Genomic DNA, 23,048 nt, shown 5'->3' with positions numbered 1-23,048 from the left:
TTCAGGAAATGCTTCTCATATCTTGAGTTACCTGGCACCACTGCAAGTCAGGATGTTGGAGGGACAAGTCTCTCTAGGAAACTGTTTGGAGCTTTCATGGATTGCAGGTCCCAAATTGCAACAGTCCCTTCCTTACTGCCTGTCCAGAGTAGTTCCTATTAGCTGAGGCCAGTCTCTCTCTCAGAGACAAGAGCTGAGTAATGTCACAATGTGACTAACATGGTTTTGGCTGGGGTGGAGCTAATTTTCTCCCCAGTGGCAAAGTGTTTGGATCTATGTTCTGGATTTGTGCTGAACACAGGGTTGATAGTATGGAGATATTTCTGTTATTACTGAGCAGAGCTTGCACACAGCCAAGGCCTTTCTTGCTTTTCATGCTACCATGCTGGTGAGGAGGCTGGGAGGACCCACATCTGAGACAGCTGACCCCAAACAACAAAATGGATATTCCAGACCATGTGGTGTCATGTTCAGTATATTAACTGGGAGGAATAAGAAGAAAAGGAGGGACCTTTGAGTGATGGCACTGGCTTTTCTAAGCAACTGATATGTATGATGTGGCCCTGCTCCTCTGGAGATGGCTGAACACCTGCCTGTCCAAGGGAAGCAGTGAGCCAATTACTTATTTTTCTTTGCTTGTGTGCACAGCTTTTGCTTTCTCTGTTAAAATGTCTTTATCTCAACCTATGAGTTTTCTGGCTTTGACCCTTCTGATTCTCTCCCCAAGCCTGCTGGTGGGGGGATGAGCAAGAGGCTGCGTGAGGTTGGCTCCTGCCTGGGGTGAAATTGGGATAGTGCCCAAATGAGATCTAGAAACTCTATAGGGTAAGTAGTCAGAAAAACAGAAAAATGACACAAACTGGAGGCCAATGGAGAGCTAGGCCAAGTGACTTGCTTTGCTTGGACTGTGGGACTTTTCAGCTTCAATGCAAAGGAGGCCTGGATGAGTGCCTGCATAAGACAAAGTTGTGCAATCTTGCCATAATTGTGGTGGTTCAGGAAAGGACGTAGCAGGCTTGGTTTCTTTCAACGAAGTCTGTGATATGTCCTTAAAAAAAAAAAAAAAAAGATTAATTGTACTCCAAAAAAGGATTTTTAGGAGTCTACAGATCCCCATCAGCCAAAAGGCAGATGCAAAATATGTTTTAATGAACAAGTGATATCCACTGCTGGTAACTTGGTCCTTACTGCTCAGTACCGAGGTGTGCAGTCATAACATTGCTTTATCTTCCTCCTCTCCTCTCCCACTGAGTAATAATTGTTGTCTGATTGGTGTATTGGAGACCTGTCACTTGGTGGCCTATCATGTACTTATCTGCCAATGTTATGTAAATAGAGGATGGTTTGACTTTTTATCCAGTAATCAATAATGCAGTAATGCAGTAGCTGATCATTTTTAAGCACAGTATTGAATGGAGTTGAGCTAATAAACCACACAACTCCAGTCAGTTTTCCAAGACACTAATCTATAGCAAAAACACCACACAGCAGAAATCGAACAGCATGAAATAGGATGTTCCAGTGTATTGAATAATTTCTCAGTACAGCATCAATGACATTTAGAATAGTGAAAAGACTTGAGTGTGGCAAAAAGAAATATTTTTATGCTCCTTTGGCCTGCACACATTGAGTTTGACAGTCTGTTTATATCCTTTTCTGCACTCCATTGAATTCCTAAAGAAATAGCAACTTGTGAAGTATTGACAATGGACAAACAAGCAAAAACAGTTATTTGAGTATTCTCTTCAAAGATGCCTAATTTTAAACTAAATCCAATTTGATTTTATTCATCAGCACATTTGTGTTCATTTCTCCGACTAAAGATTTAAGCTGCTTTGTTGGCAACACCTGTGAAGAGCAGATTTCAAGAATTCATTGAAACCAGGTGTCAAATTGCCCATTTACTACCATGTTGCAAATCAACAATCAACATGCTATGCTGATTACCAATGAAAGCCTGGGGGGTACAGGATAGCTGATTTTCTGGGTGGGTGAGGAGGCTGGAGGATGTTGTGCGGACCAGAATATGTCACATTAAGTAGAACTAAGCATATAAAATTCATTCCATGGTGCTATGGCTGATCTACAGGAACTCTGACTCCCTGCTAAATTGTATGCCAAACATGCTAGGCTGGGAGTCAGGTGAGAAGGGGTTTAGTACTGGTTTGATGACTATCCTGCACTGTAACCTCGTGTCAGTCACTCCACCTTTCCTTTTGATTTGCTTTATACCGTATGATCTTTGCAGCAAAGACTTTGTCTTGGGTTCAGGAAAGAGCTAGGATACCTGAAACACCATATCCCAGAGAGGAAACCCTTCTGGCATGCAGCCTGTGCTGGAGGAAACACAGGGTAAAGTGTCAGAAACAAAGATGGAGAGTCTCTGATGGTACTGCTGTGCTCCTGCTGTGCTCTCAAAGCCCATACACTTTGAATTATTTCTCATACATTGGCCCAGGAGCAGACAGAGTCCTTCCTGGATCAGGTTCTGTGAGGTTCTTGCTATAGGTTTGTGTGCAGCACAGGTCAAGGAGATCTCAGTCTCAGCAGAGGCCTGATAAGAATACGGGAACACAGACATCAAGCAACAGTAGGGTTTTTTTCTCGCTCCTCGAGGGCTTTAGCAGGAGCTAAGTGCCTGTGAGCTGTTGAGTCTGTGGCCTTATTTGTCAAGCAGGATGTAGAGACAATTTGTGTCAGGAGGGAAGATATCTAATGACTGCAAAACCCTCTAAGGAAAGAAGAGGAAGAGTATTTTTGGTTGGGGCACTTTTATTTGGATCTAGATTTTCCTCCTGAGGACCTAACTTCCAATTCTCTTAGGTGTCTTTTAGATTAACTGTTTTTCTTGACTCAAGATAAATTTAATTTCTCGCTTGCCTTTTATTTTAGTGCTATGTTCTATTTTTGGTTTAAAGACACTGGTTCATAGCTATAACAAAATCTTACGTGCTACAGTTCTCCTGCAGTGATTAAAAAACCAGTATGTTATGTCAGTAAAAGCAAGTGGTAGCTGCTGACCTAGTTGTAAGAACAAACTAAACAGTCTAACAGCAAACACTTAATTTCTCTTTTTTTTTTTTTGACTTTTGATCTTTCAGAATAAATATGTCATGGAACTGAGAAGCTTAGAAATTCATTCCTTGTTATAAGCCTAAGGAATCTTGATGAGGCTCCCATTGCTCTTGGTCAGGATACACAAACGATGTTAGAAGTCAAGGCTGAGATCCCTCCAGAGAGCTGTAATGGAGCCACTCTTTTGGAAGTCCTGGGCTTACTAGTTAGGTTGAGATCACTGTCAGGTCTGAATTTCAGCTTTTTCAGTTAACCCAAGCAAGCAAGTTGGATTTGTCTGTGATTTCTTGTTAACTTCCACCAAGCAGAAAATTTGAGAAATTCATGTGGTTTTCCATTTTCATGAATAGCTGTAAAATCACCTACAGAGACTTTTTGGCCACATCTCAGCAACAGAGGCCATATCCTATTCTGATTTTCCTGCAAACCTCACTCTTGTGCAGAAAACAATTTAAATATCTGACTTGGTGAGAGTAGAAAAGAAGATGGCAAAGTAATTTATGATGGAGAAAAGGGGAAGAAAGTGGAGTTATGAAAGAGGATGTATATAGAAAGAAGGAATGAATAGATGTGTGAACATGTGTGTAAATTTTTTACTTGGCTCTGCCTTTAATTGCTTGTGACATCAGCAGAGAGAACTGGATCTGAGGTTCCTTCAGGCAAAGCTTGTTCACCTGGCTCACTTGTCATCACTGGGATTTGTCTCTCCAAATAAAAGAGAAAAGGTGCTGTGCTTGCTTCCACGTGTTCAGCACACCTCTGGAAAACTCCAAATATCAGACTCCATAGAAAGCTGAGCAGGTTCTTGTCGAGTGTCAATGGAGCTGCTGGGAGAGCCTGCCCTGCTCTGTGCCCACACACACTACCCTGGGCATTCTCCAGCTGCCTCCAAGGCACTGCTGCAACTGTGCATCCCCGAGTGCTGCAGGAAGGAGTGGGGAACTGCACCATTTCATTGGGTTGACAGCTGAGAGCTGCCTAGCAGAGTCAGGATGAATCTGTTTCTCAGACAGGCTGCATGTGTATCTGCACTGATTTGTCTGACAGGCTTTAATAGATTGCTCATCCCTTCACTTGAAAGAAAAAAGTATAGGTAAGATTTCCTGTTATTTTCTTTATTTTCTTTTTATAAATATCTTTATTCTCCACTACTTATTTTATATTTCCATTTATGACTGTCTTGGCATAATTACTTTTCTTAAATGTTTTCTATTTTACTAAGTAATAAATAAATGTGTTTTCTAAAGAATTCCCTGTGCTGCACCTACTATATCACACCCCAAATCCCAGCTTTTTTCAGAGAAATCTCCTTTCAAGGTACTTGCAACACTAAAATTATTGTATTACATAACAAAGACTGAAAGAAAGCAAAATCAATACAAGGGCGAAAAAGGTAATCTTAGACAAAATCTCACTTGATGAGATTACTTTGACTGGTCAGGAAGAATGAAGCTTCATTAGGATATGAAAATATATCCAGGGTCATATTTCATCTTCTGTTCTTACCTTCACTCTCTTTGTGCTTCCTTTTATGATTGCTTTTTAATGAGGAGCACTTTTATTTGTATCAGATTTCTTGCATAAGTCTTTTGCCTTTCTTCTTCGTGACCCCTTGATGTACATTTCTGCTGTGAAATTCAGCAGTGGTTACTGGCTTCCTGAAGTCACTGCATGTGAAGAATGGTTTTAATAAAATGTCTGGTTGAAGAAAGATAATTTTCCTGCTTGCTGGAAAAAATGCCTGATGGGCTGGTGTCTGGCAAGGACTCCACCTTGAGTGCCTCCATACACATCTGATAGGAATGCTCAAATCCAGTATTATGCTCTTTGTAGCTCCTGGATGGGTTGTTACCTCCCATGGCAGAGCAGACTTTGAAGTCCCTGTCTCCACTCAGCTTCTTTCTTCCCAACTCAGGGCTGACTCCTGACATCAGCTGAAACCTCCCAACTTTCACAAGCCCAGCTCCTGAATGTGCTTCTCTGAATGTGCATAGCATAGAATCATAGAATACCTTGAGCTGGAAGGGACTCACAGAAGGATCATAGAGTCCAACTCTGGGCTCTGCAGAGGACATGCATCAAACTGGGGGAGGAGAGGCTCCCTCTTAAATTGCACTTGAACAGAACACAGTGTGTAGTGGCCTGCTGGCACAAAAGATGTAAAATTCAACATTGTTGCAAAGGAAAGGGGCTTCCCAGCCTGAAAATCTAATTTTTCATTGTTACGCTAACATCAAGGAATTATCTCAGCAGTTGTATTGATCTGAGTTCATGATTTGAAATTCTGCATTTCTCGATGCCCAAAGATTTTCATCCCTGTATGAAGGATTTTTATATTTATATTGCAAGGGTAATTCCCACAGCAGCTGAAGTATGAATTTCCTCCTTGTGTCCATGATTTACAGTAGAGAAAAAACCTACAAGGCACAAAACAATACAGTAATTAACTGGATGCTCTCCAGGGGCTGTCATATTATTTCTCTGTCATAGTATGTGCCTATGTGGAAATTAATTTCCTGACGAACATCAAACACTATTTACTCTATCAAGTAATTTACACAGCATTTTACACCTACATATAGACCAAGATTTAGTTACTCTTTTCTTCAGTAGTTTGTCCTTTCCGAACATACCTTCTGCTAGAAGGACTTTATGGTCAATCATACCTAACTAGCTTGCCTTACATTCTAGAAGTGACAACTTTTCAGTTGTCATTTTAAAGTGTTAGGAAAAGAAGAAATAAATTTGCACTACTAAAATATATTAAAGTACTGACACAAACACAAATCAGTCATTAGTTAAAGAAAACTTTGACGAATGTTTCTTGAAGGAAAGGAACTGGGCTGTATGCCTGCCAGTGCTCATTAATGGCAATGAAATTAGTGCAAAGCATCTGCTTCACTTTATAGCATCTCCATAAAGGAAACTGAAAAGTATCAACACAGAAACATTATTAACACAGAATTTTGTGTGGCCCAGTTACCAAATTTGCATTTTGATCTGCAAATAGCTCTAAAACTCTTCTCTATTAGGTAAGATGGGTATATCTGTTGCTACTTCTACTGCTTCACTAAGCCTCAATAAAAGAGGTCATGCTCTGCTTCTTTCATCTGCCTTCAGTCTCTATCCCCTCATTTTTAATATAATTTTCAAGCCAGAGGCTCAGACAATAGCTGATATGGCTTATCTGCAATTATTTTTCCTATTTTAGTATCTTGGAAAAAGCAGTTCAGCTAAATCAAACGATCTCTCTCAATTGTGTTTTCCACAATGAATTAAATTTGCTTTTTCATGCCCTTTATTACATATCAAGATGTTTTTGGAATTAGCTACCAGCCCGTCTGCTCTGTCCTCTTCCCATATACTGTGTTTTAAAGGTGGTGGCAATACCATGCTGAGGCCCAAGTTTAAGTGTCTGTGAGAGCATCTTGGTTAGCTTTAACTCCTCTCAGTGCTTGACGCAGTGCATTGATGGCACTGAAAACATTTGGCTAACTATACTAGAGATCTTAACTATCTGTTAGAAATGTCAGATCCAGAACATTACTAAGATGGATGCAGGACAAAATTCTCCTTTGAAAAGCTTGTTCCAGCTGAATCCATATCTTAAATTTGGATGAAAATGAGGATTAAGTTATGAACCAACCTGATCTCTTAGAGTAGGAAAAGGATGGTGAATTTATCTTAGTGTTTCCCATAAAATTATACTATTTTTACAGCTAATTGCATCTCCATACAGATACCATATCTTGTAGATACAAATCTTGTAGATACATATATTGAAGTGCTGTCCATCTGAGAAATTTCTAACAGCATTTTGCAGGTAAGGGGGTACTAAAACTCTCACTATTCATGCGGTACACTACGGCCTGTGCACTTGTGCCTTTACAAACAACACTATTCCATGTCCGAGTATGTGAGAAGCAGGCCGCTAGCATACCATGAACATACTGCTTTTAGAAAAATATTTCAAATAATAAAAGAAAACTACCTGGACATGTAAAATGTATTTCTCCTCCTCTGGCCACCTTCTTCTCCTTGGGAAAACATCAAAGAAGTTGAAAATATTGCTTTTCAGCCTATATAGCCATAAGGCTTTTCTGTGTTGCTCAAAACTAATATTAATTGCAATCACACAGTTCCCTCAAACTAAAAAAAGAATGATCCTCTTCTTTCATGCATAGAGTCCTTTTTATTTCTGCTGGCATTTGACTCAGACAGTACTTGTACGAAATTGTTGATAAGATTCATAGGAAAACAGTGAAAGTGAAAGAAAATAATTTTTTTTTCATTTCAATTCAACTGAGGGCTGAACAAAGGCATGAATATTTTTCCTCTGATGTACATGCATGGCTTAGTTTAATATGTTGCCAGCCTTGCAGCATCATTCTTCCTGTCACAGAAACCAATAGGGAGTCCTCTGTACTGTTGGGATTGAGCTGCCAAGGGGTGAAGAGCTATGTATAAAGACAGAAGAACAGTTGAGCAGAGGATGCTCTTGTGGAGCTCATTGCCTAAAGGACACTGCAAGTGCTGAACTGTACCTGGGTGAGTAGTGAGCTCAAGAAGGAGAAAAGTATTTAGTCAGGTAGCTGTGAAGTGGCCTTAAGAGTCTGGTTTTTGAATCTGCATTTATAATACAGAAGATGGTTTGGATTGAACGAAACATTTCTGTTCTCCCAAGGCATTCATGTTCTTCAGCTGTTATCAGTTGCTGAAGCGATTGATGGAAAAAAGGAGTTTACCTATATTCACCACAGTGCCACCCCTGTAGCTTTTTTTGTTTTCTTTGAGAATCACCTCTGGAATCAGGGTCTTTAAAGAATGCTTAAATTACCTTTATAATCTCCTGTCTGGAGCTGCAATGATTTCTCTCTAGCTGCAGCTCAGAGACTTGGATTTAAAGTGTTTACTCTTTCTAGGGCAGGTTCCATGTACACAGAGCACATAACATTGTTAATGCAAAACTCAAGTATGTGTTTAAGTGCTTCTGTGGACAGGGGCCAGAACAGTCAGCAATTTACATGCATAATGACCAAGTTCTTAACAATGCTCATTCAGGGCTCCCTTCTACAGTCTAAGAAGAGAAAACCAGAACAGAAAACAAATATGTTGTACTTCAAAGCCTGTTAGTTATTGCTGTAAACTAAAAAGCTTAAATTCTCAGAAGATAGAAACCTCCTTACTAGGAGTTTTTGTATAAGGACACACCAAAACTGTTGGTCAGCTCACAGCTTCGGGTCTGGGTATAACATGCAGGGCTTCTCTTTCCAGCCTGCTTCTTTTGCTTGAGGGGATGAGCTCTCTATATCCAGTGCAATAAATGAAATAATACATAATAATTTACAATTACTTCTCTTATCCTCCAACTTATATGGAAATCATTGAAATTCTAGAGGATTTTTTAGTACATGCACATGAACATTAAGGGAAAGTGTAGTAAAGCAGAAATAAGGGGATGCATGTACTGAATTCTTATTCGTCTTTATTTCATCAAGGTCTGTCTGGATTTCCACAGCTGCAATCCAAATTCATCGAGTTTAAGGACAGAATTGATGAAAGGATTTTTAGTCAAATTTTCAAAATACTGCTAAGACTAAGTAATAAAAGACATAATAGCTTCCATTTATTTCTTAGATTGTGACACCACAAACCTTAATGCAGGGAGTTTTTTGGGGTTATTCTACATGAAAAAAAGTATCATGGTGCAGAGATCTTCAGACTGGTGTCTAATAGCAGATCTGGCTCACGATGGGGAAAATATGATTTGCTGATGTCAATGCTGGGACACTGTCTAGTATTTCTATATGGCTCTGCATTTTGCCATGGGGCCCTACCAGGTTTTTTTGGAGATGACTTTGCAAGCACTCACTCTTCCAAGCTAGCACCAAGCTTTTCTTAATGTCTTATCTGTTTCCTCATTAGCAAATTTCAATGGTTTTCAGATTCAAACATCTAAATAAGTTCACAGTCTAGGGCACTATATGCTGGACATCTGGGCCTCATTAAGGAGCTGGTGGAGGTGTAGAGCATCTATTGCCAATTGAGATCTGGGGTGTCCCATCTGGCTTCTAAATTTTACTTCTAAATGTCACCCATAAGTCCTGCTTCATAAGATCTATCGGTATACAATCATTGTGGCTAACCCTAGGTATTTCAAAAGTAAACTCTGATATTTAGGCAGCAGACATCCACATTGTCAATGTCTATATTTAGGTGGCTGAATCTGGAGCTGGATCCAATCCTCTGAATCCCCTTTTTCTGCAGGTACCTCAGCACAGTCATACCTGGGGGTGTAGCACTAGGAGGGATATATGCTATAGGATTCCCTGAGTGCACCCAAACATTGGCTTTGGCAGGCTCTTGGGCCTCCTTCAAAGCTAAAGCAGCGTAGGAAATATATGCATGGTAGAATGTAAGCTTTCCAAAATAATTAAGTAGTTTGAAAACAGAGATTAACTGTGTAAATAAAGACAGCACTGTTGAAAGGAAAAGACAAACACTGTGACCCACATTAGCTGCAAAATTGAAGCCAGTCAGGCTGACAACAGTGGTTTAAAAAGAAAATAATGCTCTTCAGTTACCCAGAAAACAAAATGTCTTCATTATCACAATAATTTTTCTCTAAAAACATTTAAGGGGAATAGAGTCATACCTAGTAAGAAACCGGTCATAATCACAGAGAATCACTGATTGCTCCTGTTTGATTCTCTTTCCCCAAGTGTTATACAAAGTAGCCATGCAGACTACAGCTAATTATCTGTGTCAGTGTTTTTCTGTTCTAATAGACGGCTTGAAGCATCACTGCACATGGGTGATAGTTAAAACAACAAATCACCCTCAGTAGAATGGCATTTCTGCACTGAAACTGTAAACAAGATGCCCAGCAAATTAGCACCTTCCATCTTCAGTCTGCAACTGAACTGCAGCTGGAAAGGATGGGCTGCTGAAAAAGCAGGATTAGGGGGATGGGGTGAATGGTTGTCATTCACTTGTTAAAAAAAACAAGTGAAACACAAACTAAGCAGCACAGGAAATTGCTGCATATGCTTCAGAGAAGCTCAAAGGCCTGATTTGCTAGGGGAATGCCTACCTGGAAGCTACCTCATCCCTAAATGCTGTTTACTTTGGCACTGCATCTCCTGCTTCCACTCTGGTGATGACTCAGTGAATCATATGGGAATTGCTGCAGCTTAGGATATCTCCAAACTATTGCTAGTCAAAGATGCTGAATTCCTCACAGAGTGAAGTGGCAGAGAAGGAGGTCTCTTCAGTCTGTCCTAAGAACACTCAAGAAAAAAGTGATCTAAGGACTTTAATTTCTACTCTCTTCTAGGCCAGCAATAAACCCTTTATTCCCTCTGTGGTTGTCCAGCTGCATTTGGCAATAGCTTTACTGCTCAGCTTGTTAATAGCTGGGGATTCTCCACTAAGGAAGAAAATAGCTATCAGGTGCTGTTTCATACCAACTCGCCTCCTTTGATAGTCACTGGAGGCCAGTTCAAAGCTGTTTGAGATGCATATCATGAAGTCTATCTAACACAAAAAAGGGTGTGGGTCTCCCGTGAATCGTGCTGTCTTTGCAAGCGCCAAATAGATGTTTTGGATAACCTGTGGTGCCTCAGAAGTTCCCACCTGCAAATGAGTATGCATCTGAGACCTGAGATGTTTATAAAACCCTGGATCTTTAGTTTCATTTCCTCCAGGGAGATTGTGGCCAAAATTCCAGCTGGAATTTGAAAAGTGAACTGAAAAAAAATATGTTTAGTGCAAGTTTGTAAAACCGCCAAGTTAGCATTTTGATAAATCACTCACTAATACATGACTAAAGAACCAGTGAAAATACTTCAAATACTGACTTTACTCACAGCAAACACACAGTTATGTTTACAGTCATTCTTGGATCCTGGACTGAAATGCTCTGTAGATGGATGACCCGGCTGCAGTCTGCATTTTCTGAGCTCCCCAAAACATCCTTGTGTCAACACAGTCCATGGGCTCTGATGCAGCAGGGGTGGATGGGCTCTTTTAGCCACAACTCTAACCTCAGGTGTGTGGGAAACCACTCTTCCAGCTTTCATGGTCCAAAGCATATCTTTCTTGGCACTATGTGGAATGACACAGCCTGCACAACAGCGAAACAGTTAATATCATAGCAGCAAATTTTTTGCCACTCTAGGTTGCACATGTAATCACTTCCCCATCTTCTAGGGGCTCTCCTCATGAATGACAGTAGCTCTTGCATAGCTGATTCAAATCTCTCAGAATTCCATTATCTGCAGTCTCATTGTAACTGCAGAAGTTATTTCCAATAAAGTAATTCTTTTATTAATGAAATCTAGCGTTACTGTGCTATAATATTTGAGCATATACCGCTATGTCTCATTCACTGCAACAGCAGTCATCATCTTTAAAAATTACATAGAAGAATGTGAGTTTCAATTATAATGCATCTCAGTAAAATAGAACATGTAGCTAAATGCAGCTAGTTAAATGATAGGAAATAGTGTGATTATAGGGATAAAAGAGCGTGTTCTTTGCTACTTTTTTTTTTTTTTTTTTTTTTTTGCCATTCAAATTGCACTCCAGATAGCATCTCAAGCAATATGAAGAAGACTTTTTCACTTCTCCTTTCACTCTCACAATCACCACTGTGGATACCCAGCCCTTGCATATGACATGGCCTAATGCAGTACAAAGCAGTTTTATTCCTTGTTTTTGCTGTGTTGCTCTAGACAATGTAAGGAAAAACCCGAGGCAAATCATGTGAAGTCAAAGTGCTTGTGTAAATGTATTAGTCTTCAGTATTTATATTGATTTTAACAAATCATGGGCATTTGTCATGTAGCTAAATGTGTTATTGTTCCATCAGGGGCTCATAGTCTTATACAGCTAAATCAAGGAAATGTATTGTTTTAAGGAGTGCTGGGTTTCTTTGAGGATTAAGAAATCCCTATATATTTCAATATTTTCTGGAGTGACAAATGCATATAGATAGCAACTATAGTAGCAGCTAACTCCCCTGAGAAGCACAAGGATCCACACCCACTAAGGAAGGTTGGTGTCTCTTTCTGGGTTTGGAATTTCGGTCCTGATTTCAAAGCCTCTGGTGGGATGAAATAGAGCCATCACTTCAATGCAACTGGGCTCACCAAAATTGGTAAGAGACCAGAGATCCACCTCTGTTTGAGGCAAAGTGAGGACTGGTGCCAGAAGCCATTCCCTGAGCATAAAACCCATGCATGTGAGTAGGTGTGACAGACTCATGGTTTTCATTGAAAATCCAGCAAGTGGCAGTGGTGCTATCCTTTCCCTAGCACATCATAATTTGACCACGTGTGCACCAAGAGGACAACCTGGTTTTCAGACAGTAAAGGAGTCCATCAAAGTTTTGACTTATGAAACACACAAAAGAAATAGCCATGGAAGGAAGACTGACACTAACCTTAAACAAATTAGTGTTACAGTTAACAAAAAACCATGCCAGATTTTTTACAATCCCACACTAAGATAAAAACAGACACTTGAAGACAGGCGTCTGTGGCAAAAGGAACCATTCCTAACTGTTACTATTGCACTTTACAGAGTGCTGAAGATTAAATGCATATGAGGACTGCCACAGTCTGGGCTTCAAAGCCAAACAATCATATTGTCATACAGGAATTCATCTGGTAATTATACTTAATAGGAGGCAGAAGATACACAGATGCCATTACATGAAAACAAATATATACAAGACTTAAATCAGTAGAGACACCACCCTGCCTGAAGCTGGATAGTATGACTGCAACAAGCTTGAGCTTACTCCTGGAGAGCTGGGAGCAGGAACCCCAGCAGTGGTGATCTCATGCTGCTCTAAGTAGGTTGGGCTGTCAGTGGGGTGCAGAGCAATGATCTCAGTAGAGATGAGGCTGGGCCAGGAGCAGCAGAGCAGTTTTGGGTTGATTCTGCAGCCCAGCTAATGAGTCTCCTCTGCCCTGGCAGCAGGCCAAGCTCTATGCTGGGCTGTTTTGCACAGTGGAGACAAGATTTTATTGGTTCTTTTGAAGCCAATGGGAAAAAATAAAACCCCATATGAATTAGCTGAATAAAGAATTTCTCGGGCTGCAATTATTCGAGAGGCAAAGCATTCAAGCAGATGCGACGTAGCTGTAGTGTGATTAGGCCAAATTAGAATGTCATCAATATCAGTCTATGTTACCTGCTGGGCCAGCTTCTACTCCTGGTTATGCCCATTTGACCCCTGAAAGTGCAGGTAAATTTGACATCCTCTTTACAAGATTAGAAAAATAACTTAGAACTCAATCAGTTCTGACTAGGATGATTCTGCGCACATAAATAATCTTTATTTTACATACCTAATGTAGAAAAGATTAATGAAATATTTTTAAAGGCTTGGGCTTGTCTTTGATTACAGGAAAAATTATCCAAGTCTCATTCACACAAACCTGGAATAACTGTAATGTTTTTTGTCATATTATTTCATATTTATTTCAAACTAGCTGAGAACACAGATTTGACTCATATTATTCAAATGTTGGAGTAAGGCTTTTTTTGCTGTACGCCCAGCTGTCTGCAATATATATATATATGTAGATATATATATATATATATATATATATATATATATATAGTGAAAACTGTGTGCTGGGAAGCAATTGAAGGTGAATTCTATGCTATAAAGGCTAACCTGCTGCCCTGCCAAAAATATTTGGAGGGGTGCTGCAAACATATCTTTCTAGCCATGTGTGCTTTCTGCTTTGTCCTTCAGCTCTTTCCTTATAAAGTGGATTCTTTCCTCTAGTTCCTGAAGTTAATAGCCTTTTGCTTTTAATTTTCATACCTCTTGCAGCAAAACTATGCAAACTCCAAGCATCAGTGTATCTGGTTGATTTGGTTTGATTTCTTACCAACCACATTAAAATGGCTTTTTGTGTATCGTTAGCACCTGGATTCATTTTTTCAGCCTGCTACAGTGCTAGCATTACATTTCAGCTGGCTCCACAACACAGCTGAAATCCAAGGAGTCACTAATTTAACACATCTGCAGTGGTGGCAGCAGCCCTTGCTGGATGCATGTTGAGAATCCATGCACATAATAAAGTTGTTGCACAGGTATCTTCCCCTTTTCTATAAACCCTTAAACTCTACCACTGAATTCACTAACATTTGTATTTGTGGTTTCCTTGGTGTTGCCTCTACCCCAAAGACAGAAAGATGCATTGGAGCTCACAGGGTTTGAGAGTCCTTGCACAATAGCCTGGGCCTTGTTTGTTATTCTGTTTCTGTCCTGTTGTGGATAATCCCATGTGTTTGCTCAGTCTCAGAAGCTGCAGTAGCTCTAACACTTTGTCTGTTATTTGGAGGTATTTCTTAAATTATCTATATCTTACCTCCCAAAGAAGCTAAAATCACATATCATACCATCTTAATAGGAACCTCACAAACTTTGAGTTCCAGAGCTTCTAGCTGTGCTGTACAACTATCCCAATTATCCCTTTCCTCTTTTTTTTTTTTTAAATACTTTGAGAATCTCGTTAAAAATGAAATGCACAAGAGTTTAATGTATCAGCTACAACTTCACTTTAATGCTGTCCTGAGATTTGTTTCATTAGTTGTTCCCCTGGCAAAATTTTCCACGTAATACACTAGCTATGTTCCAGAAAATACATTTTGCTCCCTTGTAATTTTTCTCTTCAATATAATACTGAAAACCAGCCAGCAAAGAAAAAGTAATAAAAAAACTCCAAAAAACCTCATCTCTTTGCAAGACAGTACAACTGCAACAAAATAGCTCCATGTTTATTATTTTGTCATTATTTCTCATGGTCAGCTGTGTATATAGAATTAAGCCTTTCTTGCACTTCTATTCTGCAAAATATTTTGTATACATGTGGATTCCACAGAAATCAGTCTCTGCTGGTTGCTGTGGTTCTACTATGTTTGCATCTTTTAATCTCTTCGGTGAGAGTCACTCTAACTGTTCATATCACATTTGAGATATTGCAGATACTTCATGCTGTGTAACAGCAGAGGAGAGCATGTTTATAAATATTTGCTCTTTATTAAAAGGTGCCTCAGCAAATGTTGTAACACTGCACATAGCCTGACCTCTGTCATCCTTCTCAAAAGCAGTTCCATGCTGCAAACCGTGTTCTCTCTCTTGTGTACTATGGATCTTTTAAAATACAGCCAGAATTCAGCAAAGTGAAAAGATTTCCAAGAAAGAATGCCAATATATAAAAGAGGAGAGAAAGTGAAGACAATTAAATAAATGCTTCAAGTCAAGGGTCACATCTGCAGAGTTAGGCTGCTCAAAATTATAACTTGATTAATTTTATTTTTAGGATTTGCTGCACTTTTTCAGGAAAGAGAATTTTTTGCACTGTATTTGGATGGTCTAAGGATTACTTGCAAGTTTCTGTAAGATCAGAGAGGGAATCAAAGAAGCCACAGCCACTATTTAGTGGATGAATTTCTAAACATCTCTTGTAATTGTAGCTTCACTCCACAATTTACTTGAAGAGTCATTGCTAAGCAAGATGTAGTTTTTGTTGACGCAGGAAATTCCCTACTCTCTTGTCAGAGAAGACTATACATGCTTTTGTTGCCTGTAATAGCAGGATGAACAACCACAAGAAACAGAAGATACTGACATGGAAAATTCACCTTTTTTCTAGCATTCATTTTTCTAGACTGTGGTCTGAAATTAAATTTAAAATGGTATCATTACTCCAAAACTTTCATTGGGAAACTTTGTACTGATGAATTCCTTCAACAATAGCTTTGGAGCTGCTGCAAATGGGGAAAAAAACCCCTCCAATCTATTTTCCTATGACTACCCAGCTTATTCTGTGATTCTGTGTGACTATGGTAAAAATTTTAAAAGACATCATTTCAGTGCAGGGGCCCTTGAACTTAGGCTCAGTCATCAGAGTCTGAATGCACTAAGGTCACTGTCTCCTTATAAGAGACGGAAATTCTTCATGGGCTACAGTTAGACCTGAGAAAATATAGCAAAGGTTTACAATTTTTCTTTTTCTAGCTTCTCCAGAAAATGTCTTACAGGAAGATCAATAGCCTCTAGGTTCTCATTTTCAGGAGAAGAAATGATCTCTGATGGGTCTTGCTTGTCACAAGTAGACTAAAAGAGTCTAAAGTTTTGAAAAATCTCTTTGCTCTATGGCCTGACTTTTCTTACATGTTGTAAGAATTTGTTTCTTCCAGTTCATTGTCAAAATGATTCTCATGATGCACACTTCTTTTCTAAGCTAGGCTGTGTAGATGAGAGTTATAAAGGGAGCTGCTCTAAATGACAGGTCTGTCAGTCTCTGAAGTCCCCCATCATCACCATCTCTTTGCTCGTTCAGAGATGGTGGCAGAGAATTGCTCCACGATGGCTTCTGCAATGGCAGTGCTGGGCTAATGGCTGGATTTGATGCTCTTAGAGATCTTTCCCAGCTTTAACTACTCTATGATTCTACAAGTTGTGCTCTGGCCTCAGATCCAGGTCTCTCTCAGTTGTGGACAGGAACTACCAGCAGACCCTTGCCCCACAGAGGGCAGAGGTGAGGTGTCCTGTACCCACTTCTGAAATCCCCAACAGAACTGAAAGCATTGTACTAAGGCACTCCACAGATCAAAAATGGTGGGGTTGGCTTTGGCTGATGTAGTTGGTGGCTGTGACTGGGTGGTCCCCAAACACTTTCTGAGACACCAGTGGAATTTGGCAAATGTCGAATGAAGTGATATTTGCTTCTAACGTGTTCTCAAAATGGCATTGGTAAATAAATCTATACCTCTCCAAAGCTTTCCTATTTATATATATTTTAGGAAATATATCTATATCCTTCTTTCTGTATGTATTTATTTCAATTACTAAAATACTCACTGTGATCATAACTGACAACTATTTCATTACCGTTCCAGATAATATAATGAAATATATCAGTGGTTCAATGGTTTGTGTATCTTGTATGTAGCTGACATCAGTGGTTTTGAATAAGTCTCCTGCAGTTGCCATAGAAACAGGATTTCCTCAAGTAGCACAGCAGAGTGGCGTGATGTTGAGTGGGGAGTTCTAACATTTAATTTTTAAATTAAACTGTACAGATAACCAGTAGGGAACAGCACAACATCCAATTTAAAATTAAAATGATGATGAGCTCTGTTTTTCTGTATTGAATGTCACCTCAGTGATACCTGACCTAGCAGCTAGCAGGACATTATGAGTTCTCAGTCTGCAAAGATGCAGGCTGACAAATATTTTTCATACTAGCAAAGCAACCTATAGATAGATACCTGTGAAAAAGAGGCCAGCTTCCCACACAGCAGTGCACTAGCATTGCATATTTTGATATGGGCTTATTTCCATAAAAATTATGTGTTAGTAACCGAAGTATTTTCAATTAAAAATAAAATATTGCCTGTAGATCAATATGAAGTATTCCTAGAACCTGATGTAAAGACATATTTCATTTGAATGACAACAACTTTCAGGGCAAATGGGAGCTGCTTAGTGGATCACCATGGTAACTGTGGTGATAGTATATGCTTGACTACAGTATTAGTTTTCTCCAATCTGATCTATGGCCTGGTTTCAAGAATCATTGCATAATCATTTATTCTTTTAATGAGGAAATAAAATTGATTGGTTTTGCAACCTCTCACTCCAGCACAGCATCAGGGTTTTGCACTGTGTCAGAGAAATTACTAAAAAACAGGGTTTTTCATCTGAATTCAAAATCTCAAGGAATTGAAAAGCAAACATCATAGCAGATTTTTTTTTCCTCCTCAGTTCTTCTAGTGAGTCTCTGCTCCTTTAATCACATTAATATCGGATGTGATTAGCATGAGGACCAATCTGGAGAGAATTACAGCATACATAACTACTTTTCTTTTCCTCCTTTTTTTTTCCCCCTTTTCCCCAGTTCTGTCATTTCCCCCCCTGTAATGATAACTCTTGACCATTGAATTCAGGACTTTATCCTTAAGTTCTTATTCCTTCCAGTAGCTCTAGTAGACATTGTCCATGCTTGTTTACTTCTGAGACTTTTATACATCCTCAAAATGAAGTCTGTATAAGGAGACAGCGCACAATTTGCACTCCCAGTAGTACTGCAGGTGTTGAGTTATGACCAAATGATGTTTTGGGGTTCTCCTCCATGACACAAATAGTAAAAAAACTGTTCCTCAGGTATTGACTCACATTTGAATGAAAACTCACTCCTAAACCACCTAAATACAACAGGGTGTCAGCAGCCATGAAATGAAAATTCAGTCCTGCTTAAATGGTTTAGTGTTTATAGAAAACACAGTGGGTGGAAGGCAAACTGTATGTTAAATAGGAAAGTCTAAGCTGCAAACACTGCATTATGTGGATACTGCCCTTCACTTCAGCTGCTCTGCTCAAGAAGAGCTTGCTGGTTAGCAGACTAATGCAACCATGAGGAGGCACCCTTTAATAAAAGAATTTCAGGAACCATATTGCTTTTTTTTCTGTGAACCTTTCTATTGTGAGGAAAAAACCATTTTCTTCAAGACCCCCATCTGATTTTTACATAATTGCATATCCCCCTTAAAAGCATATGCTTGCAGTCAATCATTCCTCTCATTTGAAATCCCTAAGGAAATAGCTCGTTGCTGTCATTTATGAGCAACTTGCCTTTAAAATATATCACATGACTTAAGCTCCCACACTATGCAGGTTCCTGCCCCTGGGAAGTAAATAACCCTGACAGGCTGTGGGCAGCCACGGAGCAGCTCTGTGGGATGTCCTGGTGCCCTGAAGCACCATGAGCCATGCAGGAACCAGCAGATATGGGGCAGCAGGAACACAGTCCATCCACATAAGGGTGGGATTATCCCCCTCTATTCCACACTCAAGAGACCATGGAGAGATAAAGTGTCTGGTCTTGGGCACCCCTCAATATAAGATGTGGGCATACTGTAAATTTAAAATTACAACTCTTCAGCAAGTGTTGTAATTTTAAATTTAAGCTGTTGTAATAGTTGTAATTTTAAATTTAATTTTTTTAATTTAAGAAAAACAATTTTATGAAAGGTTTCACATCTTTCTCAGGTATTTGGACAGACCTAAAGTTACATAAAATTGTTCCTTTAAGGAATTAAGTTTAATTTGCTCTGTTTCATGAAAAAGGAAAGCACATAAAATTCAGGTTTCCAGAATAAATAAAAATATAGGTACACAAACTGAAGTTTCCTTTTTTTGGTTTTCCAAGAGCATTTCTCTTGAATCAGAATTTTATTTCACTCCCATACTATTTATCTTAGGGGGAAAATAATGAAGTATCTACCATGCACTTTAGTAGCGGTTGTTGAAATTGCAATAAGAAATTGTACTACTGCAGCCAGAATGCTGTTCCAGCAATATTTACCTTTTAAAACCTTCTCTAAAGTATCTCTCTTGCATTGTACTGAGGGCTGCAAATCCCCCACAGAGGGAAGGACAGGTGGCAGCTGTCATTAGAAATCGGGATCAGGTGAAGTCAATGCAAGCTTCTTATTCACACTGTTACTTTCCTGTTCCTATCCTGTATATCCCATCACAAGTTTCAGCTGGGCTGTCTGCTGACTTCACTTAATCCAGGAATTACACCTGACCCAGCTCCCATTTACCTCCACAAAGAATTTTACAGCTTCCCATATAGCCAGAGGGGAAAAATATATATTATGGTGAATTCAGTCCAGGGAAAACACTCTCTAGTGTAAGTTTTAGTACAGGCTTCTTCCAGCTGAGCCTGCTAATCCAGTTGAGACCTCATAGTGAGCTTGTCATCAGTAATGGTTCAGAGAGAAGAAAGACACAGTGAGGCTAAGCCAGATGTGTGTGTCTTGTAGAGGTCAGCAAAGCCCGGGGTGGATCAGCAGGGGTGGAGGGGAAAAGATACCCTGGCAAAAAGGGAGAGTCTGTTTTGTTGCAAGGGCATCTCTGCCAGGCTCCTTTGAAGGCCATCAAAAGATCCCCAGTAGCCTCTGGAGCACCCCCAGGGTATAAACGAGGGTGAGGAGGACAAAGGGGTGAGTGACTATCTGAACTCTGACCCTTTGACCATTGGACATATTTTGAGGCATTTCAAGAATTTCTTTGACTAATAATGAATGGAGTTATGAACACTGGGCAAAGTGGCTGAACACAGATAGTACTGTGAGTTGTAGGAAATGTAATAAGTCATAAATAAAAATGTTGCCAGATTTCCTAGAAATGCAGGGAAAATTGAGTTCTAAAAAGAATGCAATTTTTGATGTTCTAATGTGTTTTAACAGTATTGTTGGCAGACCAAAATATCTAATAATCTTTGGAGCTCCTAGAAATATTAATTCTGCCTTCTGATTGTGTCTGAAATAATTCAATTATATCAATTATATAAAAAATCCAAGGAATGATAATGCAAATCTCAATTCTTGGGCAAGCAACAAAGAAACTACTCTTATTGATGTATCAATAATCCGTGTTTTGTGCTGCTGCAGTTTAAAATGTCAAATGTGTATGAATGACTCCATTCATATTGAAGAGCTTATCTATTTTAATCCTTCCAAACAAGTTTAAAACAAGTTTTGATCATTTTAAATAGTTCTCTATTTTATTGTTCCTCTGTGCCATTCAATTGCCCTTTCTTTAACCAAAAAAATTTAGAGCTGTTTTTGGTCACTGTCAGTGTTCATATGATTCTCTCATACTAATTTCTTTGCTGTAGATAAAGGCAGAGATGGCTGTAATTTCCATTCCATGGGCAAAACTTTTTATGTGGCAAATTTATAAGGGACTACATTTCTCTTTGAAGAAATATTATTCATATAGTTTTTAGTTATTACCATTGAATAATGGGTTTTCAAACCCAGAGACAGAAAAATACTTTTCTTTTGCTTGACCTATTAAAAATGTTTCTAGTTTCATAAATACTAAAGCAGTAGATTTATTTTTAATTATTTATGTTATGCCCTATCATGTCATACCTTATAACATCTTTGCTTTACTGCATTTTAATAGATTAAGATATCTTCTGGCATGGAAAGCTCCTGTAATATGTGTCTGATCCAGGTGAAAGGCTTTCCATCTCATGCCTGAAGATATTTGCCTCCTCGATTTTCTTCCTATAGGTAATATATTTAGGGTTCCTGTGACTTATTTAGTATCAGGAGACAACTCTTTTTCAAGTTTTCAATCTTATTCAAAGATTGAATTTTAATAAATTATACCTAACATTGCAGAGGAGCTTTCATTGCAAGGGTCCTTTTTCAGACAACTATGACTAGTACTGAAAAAAAAGCATCCTGGAATACTCAGATATGAAACATCTTTAATTTCTGACAAAAAATATCCTAGAAAAGGGCCCATCCAAGGGAAGTCTCTTACAGTTGATAGTGGTAGCTTAAGTACTTCCTGAAAATATTGAGCTAGGAAAATTTTAAGTTAAGAATTAAGATTGTCCAGTAAGGAAGAAAACCAACAAGATGAGCCATTTAGATTAAATTCAAAACATGTATGTTTTTATGATGGATTTTTGACAGCTGAAGCCTCAAACCAATAAAAATATATTTAGTGGAAAATTTCAGAAGGAGAGAATGACTGCATGGTGGTTAGCTCCTAAATTGAAGAGGAGGTGAAAGTCAATAAGCAAATTACTATAAATAATTAAATCTGCAGCTCTTTTTTAGTTTGTGAAAAGGATACAGATTTGGGTTTGCTTTCAACACACATTGGTAATGTTTTGTGGTTTTTTTTTTCCAGAGTCAGAACCTGACTAGCCAACTAACCTTTTTAAAAAATTCCAGACATCTATTTTTCTCTCAACTCTTGAGCAAATCTCTGGGGACATGTTTTTCACATCAAACCCTGTATGAAATTCTGCATATAAGATGCAATGTAGTATGACAGATGTCCATGTGGGCAATGCTGATGAAATGTGATTTTGTCATGAGCAGTAAAAACCTGGACATCAACTACAGTGCCAGAATAGATGCTGGTGTGCAGTAGATAATGCGAACAGATAAGCAGCTGAAATGCAATATGGTAACAAAGGGCAGCAAAACTTTGCTTTGTGTAGGCAGAGGGATCTTATTATGGATTTGGGAACACTAAGTCTTTCTGGGCAGAATTTTTTCAGTCTGATCATTAAATATCTAGTCTAAACTAATAATCAATTCCTTGTGTCTCGTACAAGGAGAGAATACATTCTCTATGACTGACTCAATCCTCCAGTCTCAGATACCTATCTGTATGAAACAGCCTATTGAAATATCAGTATTTCAAAACTAGAAGACCAGAAAATCAGCATACTTCATACTATTATCTGCCTAAAACTCTAAAATTAAAATTAAATCCATTTGTGTTTTTGTGCATCTCCAGCATCAGGCCTGAAATAGTTTGCTTTGCACTGGGACCCTGACTTCACGTCCACACTTTGGAGAAGTCACTTTGTTTAGGTGTGTAGACATTGATATAAGCACTCATGTTTGCATATTTAGCATTTGAAAGTGCAACAATTTGTTATCTGTGCTCTTTTTTAACCTAGCAAAACAAGGAAAGGACTGTGAATATGATCATGAATACATGGGTATCCCTTGCTTCTTCAGGGAATCTCTTTTTCCACAAAGAGCGGTCAAGGTGGCCATTGAAGAACTTTGGTCACGGACAGTCTTTTATTTACACAATTATTCTGTTGCTATTGAGTTTTCTCAAAAACATTTTCTTCCCAGATGTTATTTTTCATGGGGTTTTAGAGAAAAAGAATACCAAGGCAGGGATCCTGTATAACACTGAAATTAATCCTGGCCTTTTATTCTAAAGGACATTCCAGATACCTTTTTCCCAACCTCCTTATTTTTTCTTTAAAGTGTGTGAAGATTTCCAGTTTCTATTCTCCATTTTGTATCAATGGCTGACTAAAAAAATAGAGTTATTTCTTTATATATATGTATGGCATTTTATGTGTGTATGTATGTGTATATAT

This window comes from Lichenostomus cassidix, chromosome 3 (assembly GCF_008360975.1).
Source record: "Lichenostomus cassidix isolate B80296 chromosome 3, HeHo_3.0, whole genome shotgun sequence".
NCBI lineage: Eukaryota > Metazoa > Chordata > Aves > Passeriformes > Meliphagidae > Lichenostomus > Lichenostomus cassidix.
This window is presented reverse-complemented; position numbering follows the sequence as displayed.